General features: G+C 42.7%; 1 long non-coding RNA gene across 1 annotated transcript; it reads right to left on the bottom strand.

Annotated features, from left to right (window-relative positions):
- Positions 1 to 1,532: 1,532 nt before the first annotated feature.
- On the bottom strand, positions 1,533 to 11,106 carry LOC136374324 (uncharacterized). Its single transcript, XR_010745875.1, has 3 exons — positions 10,979 to 11,106; positions 9,817 to 9,878; positions 1,533 to 1,838 (listed from the first exon to the last, which is right to left on the bottom strand). It is a non-coding gene; the product is annotated as an uncharacterized lncRNA (long non-coding RNA).
- Between the last annotated feature and the right edge of the window lie 951 nt (positions 11,107 to 12,057).

Genomic DNA, 12,057 nt, shown 5'->3' with positions numbered 1-12,057 from the left:
TGGCACAGGGCTTGAAAAGGCAGCACAAGACAGGCCATGTGGCAACCCTGCCGATGAGGAGGGGGCGGCGGGGGAGCAAGATGAAATATTGTGACAGGACACTTCAAGCCCCAGCTAATCACAGCTGCTGAGGGCTGAAGAGTGCTATACATCCCCTCGTATCAGGCAGTGCATTCCTGGCAACATTATTAATTCAGAGGAGTCCCTTTAATTTGAAGCAAGAGATTAAGACTTTCCCCGGTTGGCCTCATTGCGGCTGTAAAGGCAACAGGCAGGGCTATTGTAAGGCCATTAGGGAAGAACAATAGGACGCTGAAAGGGGGATGCGGGTGAATAGGGGAGCGAGGGCTGGCTTGTGCCAGAGGCCGGCTCGCCTCATTACGGGAGCGGCAGATGGAGCGTGGCCGGGTTGCTGGGCAGAGTCGGGGCTGGCAGCTGGCGGCGGCTCCCCCGCACCGCAGCGCATCCCCGCCGCGCCCTGCGCTCAGACACGGCACAACAGGTGGATGGAGACTGCCGCCCTGAACAGCAAATCCCGAAACTTTAAAAAAAATAAAAAGGCTTCCATTTCTTTTCGTTTCTGCCTCTTCCTGCTGCGTTTGCTCGGACATTCCCGAACTCTGCCGAACAGACATCAGGATGGTATGGAAACACACTCTCTTGTCCTATTCATGGTCATGCCAATATATGCAGGCATGGCTTCCTTCTCAACAGGGATAAATGACAGCAGAGACCTGGTGGCTATGCAGGCAATGGTGTTATGCGTCCAGGTCATTAGACAGGGTCAGGCACCTGATTCATCTAACCCCACACTAGATTTTTAAAAGTGGCCATTGGTTTTACTGGCTTCAGAGGAAATTCCCTAGCTTACGCTAGCCAAGGTTTTTCTTTACCTTGATGTGCTTGAACTCATAGGCATGTCATAACTGAGAGGAGTGGATAGGACGCTGATGGAAGTCCAGCCTTGCAGTCTACCAGGTGCTGTGGCATGTGCCAATCCCCAGCAAACCAACCTCTGCAGCTCCCTGACAGCCCCTACAACCAAACCCATGCTGCTCTCTCCAGCTGGGGAGCAAGGACAAAAGTCCTGCTAGAAAGTAGCCCTAGAAATAATCACAGAGGCAGTGGGGTTTTTTTCTTTACTAAGTTGGTGAAAAAAAAAAATCGTATTTTCCTTCAAGTTTTGCCATACTTCAACCCCCAGAGCTTGTGAAGTAATGATTCTGGCAACTGGAGGGCTGACAACTAGCAGGAGAGACAACACTTCCCCTCTCCCCAGATTTGGCCCAGGGGCAAGTGTATGGAGAAACCCATCTGAATCTGACAATCCCCTGACACTCTGGGAAAGGTCATCCTAAAGATACTGCTGAACATCACAACAAAAGTAATTTTATAAGCATATGTTGTTGTATGGCTGGATCTCTCATATTTGTTTACAATGCTTTTGTGCAGTTTTAAGTTCTTCCCTCTACAGAGGAGAAACTCCCACTGATACCTTGGAAAGCTGACCTGAAACAGAGACTGGACAAAGCTAGAGAATAAAGTAGGCATTTATTGAAAGGCCTCCAGGATCCACCTTGGGCAAGACAGGAGCCTGACCAGGGCTGCACCCAGGGTCCCCTACAAGGAGTCACAAAAATGGCTGACAGTCACGAGATCTAACATTTTTATAAGTTGGGGTCCATTTGTATATTGGGGTTTAATAGTCCAACTACAGCCTCAGGTTGTGAGGCCTCATCCTTCTTGTTTCTCTCTTCAGTCCATCGTTGTTTATGCTTTTGGGCCTGAAAGTTGTCCTTGGTCCTCAGCAGGAAAAGAATTTGTTTTGTCTACCTACTCTGTAAAGAGAGTTTACTGGCACTTAATATGAAGCTCAGAAATTCATCCCTAGGCAGCACAGAATCTGCAAATATGAAAGCTAAAATTTAATTCATCACCACAAAATGAGCTAAGCTTATGGCTGAGCAACCTGGCATAGTCCCAGCTTACTGCAGGACACACAGGCCAGGCATTCTGCCTTTAACAAACTGATGTCCCCTGACCTTTATGATCTATGTTCCCTTCCAGTTTGTGGCCATGTCTGTAATTTTTGATCAAAGAGCAACTGCAATTTCATCCGTGGAACAATAATTTTAGGAATCTGTGGAGAGTATTTTTAGTTACAGAGGTAGAAACAAAGAGAAGAAACCAGCACCCTGTTAGCAAGCCACTTTGTGCAGGCCATCATCAGGCACACTTTGGACCACTTACACTGCACAAAATTATTAAAGGTGATACCTGCAATGCAGCATGAAGAAAGAGGCCACAATATTCAAAGCAATGCTGTTTAGATGTTCTACAATCTTTTCCTTCTCTACACCATAGAACACTTACTTTAGTTTCTTCCATCTTATCTGAATTGTTTACTCATTTCACACTATATGGCCTTCAGTTTATCCAGGGTGCAACTCCGTTTTCATTAAAAAAGAATGCATCAGAAGTGATTATGAAAATTTCATTCCTTTTATTTTTTTACCACTGCTGAGTTATGGTCTTTGTCTTGATTTCTTATAGAGCCAATGAAGACTAATCCAATCCTGCAGAAAAGTGTTCACTCCCATGTAGCTGCTGCTGCTGGTAGGGAGCTGCTAAGTGTGGTACAAGGTGTTTAGTGGCAAAAACAGAGGGCAGGGACTGGTGTCTGCTTACACTAGTCTTGCCATTGAAGGGAACACAGCTGAATGAGGTTCACTGGCAGAGTAAGTCGTGAACACTGTCCTGAGTCTGGACTCAGACTCAGCCATGAAGCACATTTCTGAGTCAGATTAATTTATACAAATATAGAGATGGTCAGCTGTAACTTTTCAATTGCAAACATAACTATTCTACCCCCACAGAAACAGACAGAAGGAGAACCTAATGCTCAAATATAACCTTATGAGAGCTGAATCACCTGATCTGTATGAATATGTTGACAGCCATGGTACCTTCTCAAAGGAAAGACAAAAAATCTTTTCTAGTTATTTAGGCAGAAGCAGAGGATTATGCAATCCATCCTCAGGTATCACAGTAATTAAAAAAATAGTAAACAATTGAACAAACAGGCAGATTTTGTTCCAGAAACAGATTGAAAGTGGGAAAGCAAAGCTTTCATATGTGCATCTGCAAAGGTTTGGTCCTGTGCCAAGATCAGTACTATTTGCCCATCTTAGTTTTGAAATGTGCTTATCATTTGCAAAGCTTGTCAGAAAACTGAGAGAAAAATAGGAGGAGCTGTAACAAGCCATGCTCTGCAACCAGCTGATCCTCTAGGCATGTGGGCTATCATTTCCTGCATAAAAACAAAGTTTGTGCAAGGGAGTTAAACCTTCTGCAGAAAGCTGGATAGTTCAACAAGTGGAAAATCAGAAATTTTTGCAGTCTTTTCACAGAAGACTTTTTAACTGCATGTTAACTGCAGCAATCCACTTGCTTGGTTTCAAGCACATTTGAGACAGGTCCCTTAAGGTCTTTCTATCTTTCTGTTGTGAAACCAGGATGTTTATTGCTGTTCATAACAACTCAGGGATTCAAATCAACACTGCCAGGAGCTCTAGGCTGCTTAAGCTGGCCATCCAGTAACAGCCTTGTACCTACATTCCCCATCTTATAATTTCATGCCAACATTGATTCCCTGAATAGTGAGATTGGAGGGCTTGAAGAACAAACACTTTGATCACCACTGGAAACTCTTGGGATATGCAGAATAGTGAAAAATAACCATCTGGCTCTGACACTGTGTTCCCAGCACAGGGCTCTCTGTCCGCCACTGCGAGTGAGTTCATGCCTCCAATGACAGCAGCTTTGCTCTCTGACCCTGCAGCAGATTCCCAAATGCCAGCAAACACAAGAGGCAAGGCAAAGTCAACACACACACTAGCAGTGTCAATAGAGAGCTTCTTTCTGAGGAAGAGGCACAGGCCATAGGGTTTTGCTGCTCTTTTGCTGATGTATTTTGGCCTGGGAGCTCTTTCAGAAGTGGTAGCTGCCAGGGGGCAATGCTGTAACTGGGCATACACACTGCGCAGCACCTCTCTGGAGAGCAAAGGGCAAAAATGCTGAAGACAGAGGAGATGAGCCACATCTCACAATTGTGGAGTCTCTTTAAAAATATGGAGAAAGAACTGCATGTGGATGTGTTTGTTCAAAGATGCGCAGCCCACCTTAAAAGTCCCGAGAAGCGTTTAGGTCATTCTGTTGTTCTCACAATCTGAAAAGCTTAAATCAAGCATTTGATTCACAGGAACTATGATATACAGAGAACTTCTGACCAAAGTAGCCACAGTTCCATGTGCCACTTAAATGTTTCTACAGACAAATCCCTGTTTGCAGGCTTCATTTGTGCACAAAAATGGTTTACACTTTTAGCTCTAGAAGCAGTGACTGCAAACCAAGGCATGCCTTTCACATGTGCTCTTGTTTATGGGACATGGTGTTCGCTTTTTTAAAATACATTCCTAGGTCAGTGGACTGAAGGAGATCAGTCACTGCCAAGGGCTTTAAAATGTGTTTTGTCAATAAAGGTTACCTTGACCCAATATGTCCTCTAACACGGCAATAGGATCAACATAACTGTCCATCCTGTAATGCTTTTTCATGAGGCTGCTCAGGGTGAAATAAGGTGCAATTAATTTCTACCTGTGGTAAGCAGACTGTAAAGTCAGAAAAACAATCTTATTATGTAGAACCCCATTTGAGAGAGTGTTTGCCATGCTCTTGTGTTTCAGCCTAATTACGTGAGACTAAAGGAGATACATTTATTCTGGCTCTAGTTTCCAAATGTCAAACTGTGCTTCTACCATTTTCTTGAAGCAAATGTCATAAGTCCGTTCAATCCATTTCCAGTATGAGTAGACTACTCATCTTCAAGAAAAATGATTTCCTAAGAATCACAGTTTGCAAAAATAAAGCCATTTTCTGAAGAATATCTGTTTAGCAACCTGGAAGAAAAGGAGAAGTGGACCCACAAGAACCTGACAAAGTTCAAAAAATCCAGGTACAAGGTGCTGCACCTGAGTGAGGACAATCTTAGACATGAAGCCAGACCAGGAGAACAACCCATCAATAGCAGCTCTGCAGTGCAGGACTTGGGGTTTATCATGGATGAAAAGCTAGATATGAGCCAACACTGTGAGGTCACAACCAAGAAAGCCAATTGTGTTCTGGGCTGCTTCCAAAGCAGTGGGGGCAGCAGGGTAAAGGAGGGGATTCTGCCCCTCTGCTCTGTCCTGGTGGGACCCTACCTGGAACCCTGTGTCGCCCCAATTCTTTAGCCTTCTGATGTTGTTTACATACTTTAAGTGGAGTTTTTCATGCATTTAACATAAACAAAGTAGATTGTTTTCACATAACAATCTGTGATTGACCAGTGTCAATCTGATTCACCAATTCTGAATTGACCACTGGGGTCAGAGAGGTGTTCCTTTCATCTGCCAATCCTCAATCAAATCCCAAATCCTATTTAAACCCCAGATCATAATAAACTTTTTCTTTCTCTGCTCACCTCTGAACCTAAGTGAATGTAATTCTTTTGTGTCCCTAATGGCAACACCCTGCATCCATCTCAACACAAGAAGGACTTGGACTTGTTGGGGTGGATCCAAAGGATGCTATAGAGATGATCATAAGGGTGGAGCAGCTCTCCTAAGATAAGCTTGGGGAAATGGGGCTGTTCAGTCTGAAGAAAGAGAAGGCTTCCAGGAGACAACCTAACTATGGCCTTCCTGTGCTTATAAAATAGAAAAAGAGGAACTTTTTATAAGACCAGATAGTGACAAGGCAAGAGCGAATGGTTTTAAACCAAAAAAGGGAAGGTTTAGATTAGCTGTTAGTTTTTACTCAGAGGGTAGTGAAGAACAAGAACAGGCTGCCCGGAGAAACTGTGGATGCCTCATCCCTGGAAATGCTTAAGTCCAGGTTGAATAGGATTCTGAGGAACCTAGTCTAGTGATGAGTGTCCCTGCCCATGGCAGAGAGATTGGAACTTGGTGTTTTTTAAGGTGCCTTCCAACCCAAACCATTCAGTGTTGGTTCTATAATTCTAGACAATAGTTCTGCAATTCTACTTGCACTTTGTCTGCAGGACAATCTGTGGATCTCAACAAGAAGTACTATGCATTCATTCTTCCATTACACTCTGAGAACAAATTCATCATAATGCTAGTGAAATTTGCATGTAACAGTACATTTCTAAACACACAGTTTTAAAGAAATCACTGCATGTGTACTTGTGCCTTTTTACAAAATGTGCACATACCTGCAGATGATCTTTCAGTACTCTACATCTGTAAATAAGTGCATCTGTGTGTCCATAAAATCAGCTTGTGTACCTGTACTCTAGCAAAGATCATGGCAGAGCTATGAAGATTCCTTGCAAAACTCGTCTTGTGAAGATGAACAATTCATACTGGAAAGGCCCTGAGAAGTTGATCGATCACCTATTTTGGTTTTTTAGACAACACTGGCTTAACTGAGTGTCAGACTAAATTCACATCCCTATTTTTTTAGTATATTTGGTAAATTTAAGATCTGTATGAGTATATTCAAGTGGACAAGATTTTTGCCTGACTGAAGCTCCTTGAAAACAATTTTATTTTCCTGCCTGGCTGCTGTCCCCAAGCAGGGGTGAGCCATGGGTACCTTCTTTCTCCATCTGATAAGCCTTGAGTGGGCATGAGGACCGTGTCCAGACTTGTGCATTCAACAGGAAGTTAGACAGACCTTCACAGTGGGCAGAGTGACAGCTTTCACAGTTAATGCTGCAGAACTTCAAAGAGTGTTAGTGTAGCCACTGAGAGACTGACCTTCAAATTCACATTTGCAAACAGCTTCCAAACACATGGCAATCACGCAGCTTACACAGTAGGTTCAGAACCTACTGCCCAGTGCCAGGGTGCTACACTGAGACAGCTTTGATGAAGAAAACAAGGAAAGTGTCCTTTGTATTTTGGATTCTAGCTCTCGCAGTGTATTTTGTGCCTGAAAAGTCAGTACTGGAAACAATTATTGGGATAGGAATGATGATGGCCCCAATGGCTCAGTACCCTGAGCAGCACTGTCTGTGACCAGTACCTTTTGTAATTGCAGAGGGTTATTTTGCAGTGTGTTACTAATTAAGTGCCAGCTTCCTTGTGTGCTTGCAGAAAAGGAAACCAAGATTTGTTTTCTTCCTCTGATGATCATCAGCAGGCATTGTTTTCACAGAGATCTCGAGGAAAGGTACAAACAACTGTGTAAATTGTGCAATTTTCACAGTATTACTCGTGTAGTTTCCCTCAGCTGCCTGAGACCTCTTTTGCTCTAAAGAGAAAGCAATAATACAGGACATTTTGTACACAAACAAGACTGTGCAGCGTTAGATGAGTAAAAGCCAAGCTGAATATCGTAACTTGATGCTGTCCTAGTCATCACTTACTGTGAGAGGCAGGAAGCTGTTTTCTCTCTGCAAGCATTGCTGCTGTTGGGGGTTTATTTATCAGCACTTTGTATCCAGGAATAAGAAGCTGCTCATTGAAGGAGATGTTACTCTTTTCTAGCTGTCAGGATACTGACCTAACTTATTTCCACCCTCCATCCCCCTTCCTGCCCTTTTTGCTCCACCATGCCCCTCCCACCAGCACATCATTCTCATCTCTTGGACGCAGCATTTTGCCTGGATAAAATTTTGTTATTGACCCAGGGAGAGACTAAGACTTCACCAGAGTACTAGAGTAGAAGGGAATGGTATCATTCTCTCACATCAATAAGTAAAGTCAGGTTCAAGTACTTTCTGAATTAGTGGAAACTAATAAATATAAATATGATTTCTTAGGGCCTTTCACAAATGCTGAGCATAGTCAGTATGATTAAATGATAAACAACAATGCTGGCAAGTTTGCATTTGATCTGCTGTAGCAATAACATGGTGTCCTGCCAGCAACAGTGCAGAATGCAACACTGGGAGAGCAGGAAACTAGTGGGAAAGAAAAAAAATATGCAAGCCTTGCCCTTTATGCTTTGCTGATGGGGAAAAATAAATAAAGAGCACAACCTTTCACAAAGGGCTGACTCTGGGATCACTCTGAAGGGCTGGACTGTGCATGAATCAGTAGAGCAAGAGGTGAAGGCTCAACTGCTGCACAGAAAATAGCCCTTCAGCAAAATGAGCACTGGTGCTTGATCTCTTCATTACTAATCCTGCCACATAGATCTGATATCATAATCCCTTTCCTTCTTTTATGTCTTAATCTCTTCCCCAGTTTCCAGTCTATAGTAAAAGTACATTGGCCAGAAGGATGGGAAACTGGATTTGGCCTAAAGAGACCGATAGCTAAATAACAGGCTCTGATTTCCTGGAAGGTGTAGCAGCCTTCTCCCCTGTAAAGTTGTTTCTGCTTTAAATCAGTAAAAGCAAGAGTGGAAGCGTGACAGTCAGTGTTGAGTATGGGCTTTCAATTTTAAACAATGGCTTTCAAGAGACCAGTTTGTGGCTAACTCTTTGCTCCCAGAGGTCAAGGACAAGTGAAAAATATCACTACACATCTGGAATGAGTCTATGGGCTACAGCCCATAGAGGACAAGGAGAGGTGGAGAGTGTACAGCAGGAGAGCATCAGCACCACCGGACTTCCAGTGTGCAAAGCACTTGTTGGTCATACTCCTGCAGGCCACGCAGGGAACATGCAGATCTTGGGAAGGAGACCTGTCAGCATCAGTTTCACACATCCCTGCAGGCCAACAGTGCGATGGTTGAATCAGTATTTTTTAAAGCTGTGGCAGGAGGAAGGGTTCTCTCTGGGGTCACACCAAAGCAGTGGTGCTTTTTCTCAGTTCAGCTCTCAAGATACTGAGAAATTCATCTTGTGAACTTGCATAGTCATGCACTCACTGCATTTGAATAAACATTGTTCTTTTCTTACTTGGATTAGCTCTGCTCACTGAAACCACATCCACTTTTTATGCTGGCTGGCTGTCTGTCCTGTAAACTAACACAGAGATGTCTGAAAAAATCTCATGGGCCCTTTAGTGAGTAGCCTGCTAGTTACTTTCTTCTTCCTCATTCCTATATGAGTAGACGATAATATCCTGTGAGCAGCTACTACAGAATTTTCATTTTCATTTTTTCATTTTCATTTTTTGCCTTTCTTCTCTTTCTTCAGTTCACAGCATCTCTCTGTTTATACTTCCTACCATGTTACCCTAGCATTCCGCTATCTCTCCCTCTCAAAATAGCCATAACATCTTTTCCTCCATTTTCTACTAACAATGGGATTCATGCTTCACTCTGACATCACTGTTGTGGCGTGTACCTCTCAGTGTGTGTGAGCCATCTGAAAACACACACGCTATCACCACTTCTCTTACTTGTGGAGTTGTGACTGCTGAGGCTTGCCATGGCAACAGCATGCACAGGAACAGTAATGCTTCCTTGCAAGTTGACAGACAGGCCCATACTCCATGGGCTGTCACTCACACTCTTTGGAAGGGAGTTACACATCACAGCCATACTCACCTCCTGATAAAGTCCCAGATTTGCACCTCATAAGTAACATACAAGGGAGAAATCCAACACTCAGGGATGGGACATCGATGGGAATAGTCAGTGAGACTTTGCTTCTAGAAATGCCACCAGATTTGTGGTCTTCCTTGCAAATAAATACCAACCTAACTTTGCTATGCACCAGGGCTTTCATGACCTTGTAAGAAGACTTCTGTGTTAGTGGAAAATACTCTTGCACCTCTTCAGATGGACATGGCTAAGTGAGTCTTTCTTGGTCCAGAGAGGTAAACTGGCCTACTATTCTGTCCCTTAAAAAGATACTTTAAAGTGTACAAGATGTAAGTCATAATAATGATCTCTTCACCAGCAGCAATCAAAAAGGCCTTAAAAGAAAAATACTGTCAGAAGAAGTCATCATATTGCTATTTACCAGACATATCAAAGAACAAGCTGTACACATAGCAAATGCAATGCTGCCTCATAAATAATCAGGTAACGGCCATGGAGACCACAGGAACAATTGAAAGAGGGAGAAAGGAGCCTCTGTCCCAAGATGTGAGGAGAAGAACTTAATAATGTCTTTTTGCATGTACCCATGGAATTCATATGCAGACAAGATGGGTAAGGCATCCGTGTAGCTGGATATGTGGCAAAGACATTTTTAACAAACTCTGCCCTAGGTCATTTGTAAAGGCAGATATTTGAGGCAGTAGTTAGAAACCAAGAGTAGGTGACAGGGTGCATGTTGGTATTTTTCTCTAATTAGCGGGTTATACATACAGGTTAAAAAAGAGTTGCTCTTGGAAACAATTCAATATGAGACAGAGGCTAGATTGAATGAGACAGCAGTGTGTCTTGTTGCCTACCCTGGAGATATTGCCACTCAGTCTACACCAGAAAATCATGCACCAGGCTCCAGTGCCTTGATATTCTCTTTGCTCCAGCAGTTTTTGTTTCCTGTGTAGGAATGGGATTTAAGAAAAATCACTACCTCCCATGGCACTTGTAAGACCCCTTTCCAAAGGGGTCTTACACTTTCTCTTCCAAATGCTTTTACAGGCTTTCACCTTGCTCAAAGCTTGCAGTGTCAAGGTGTCACAGGTAGAGTGGGAGCTTCAGGCAAAGTTCATGAGAGAAGCCTTGCTGCTGAGCCACAAGGACCCCCTTGAATTCTAAACTCCCACTCAGAGAGAAGCCTGGGTGCTGCTAGACCCAGTCTTACCCCTAGACTTTGTCACAGTTTAAGAAACTTTGTCCAGCAGGATTTAAAGATGGCAAATCAGATGTATTTATATAATATGAATTATTTATTATTAGAAAAAAGATCTTCATCAGAATTATTTATTACATAGTAAAAAAAAGAGCTAAAACTGCTAGAAAGATAAGATAGAATACTGCACTATATCAATGCAGTTGTATTAAAATAATTATATTAAAGCTGACAAAAAGAAACAATTATTAAATAGAGATTGATGTAACTAACCTCTATCAACACTTGTGGGCAGGTGTCTTTCTCCTAGCCTTGAGGAATATCTTTGGTTGGCCTCTCCTTAGCCAAGGGAGGAAACTTCATAAACACACTCCAAGAAGGAATACATTAGAGGAACCTAACTGTAAGAAAGAAGACTGGACTTTTATAGTGTAAGTAATATTACTCCCAGTCATATGTCTTTAAATCATCTTAGCAGATTATCTGCCAGATCTTTGTCTCACTATCAGAATGTTAATTCAGAGTCAGTTAGTCAGACTGCTTTTAGCATAATTCACCAAAATAACACATGGCAAAGGCACCACATCAACAGAGTTCCATGCTCCACCTGCAACAATATGTAAAATAACCAGAATTCCTGAAGATGCAATCTGGGAAATGGACATTGTTTCCACATAAAACATGACTTCTGTCACATATATACAGAAAAGTTTCAGCCTGTACATCTTCTACAAGATTTTTGGCTTGCCATGATATTTAGAGAACATCAACAGTTGCCCCAAAACACAGTCAAACAATCTTAAGGTCAACAAGGTCAACCATGGCCTCTTTGGGACTGACAGACTCCTGCTGAAATATGCTGTGAATTTCCAGTGATGCTAGATACTAAGATAGTTGTGAGATGCTTTCTTTAGAACTCATAACTATTTTAGCTACCCCCCTTTGCTTCAGAAAATAAAATTGCAAAAGCAATAATTACAGTGCTAAGAAGAGGGAAGGAAAATAAAGCTAATAAATTATACCCAGTCTGAACAATCAGACAATTGTCAGACATGTACAGATGAAACCGCTCCATGTTAGACTTGGACAAGTGTCACTACAAAATTAGAGCTATCACATCACTGTTTTTACTTTGGTTCACAAAAGGATGCTTATAGTGGAGCACTAGTTCCATGTATTTGGGTATTCTTCTCAGTGAAATATATTTGGGGAAATGCCCCTGTATAGTAGTGAACTTTCTCAAATGGGATGTGTGCTGCCTTGTGAGTGTCTCAGAATAACCAGCCTAACTTCCATACATGTGTGATAAACGCTGCACATTCACTGAAAGCATTGCCTGGTTCTGGTGGCTG

Source organism: Sylvia atricapilla, chromosome Z (genome assembly GCF_009819655.1).
Source record: "Sylvia atricapilla isolate bSylAtr1 chromosome Z, bSylAtr1.pri, whole genome shotgun sequence".
Lineage (NCBI taxonomy): Eukaryota > Metazoa > Chordata > Aves > Passeriformes > Sylviidae > Sylvia > Sylvia atricapilla.
The sequence above is the reverse complement of the archived record's forward strand: the minus strand, read 5'-3'. Positions and strand labels throughout refer to the sequence as shown.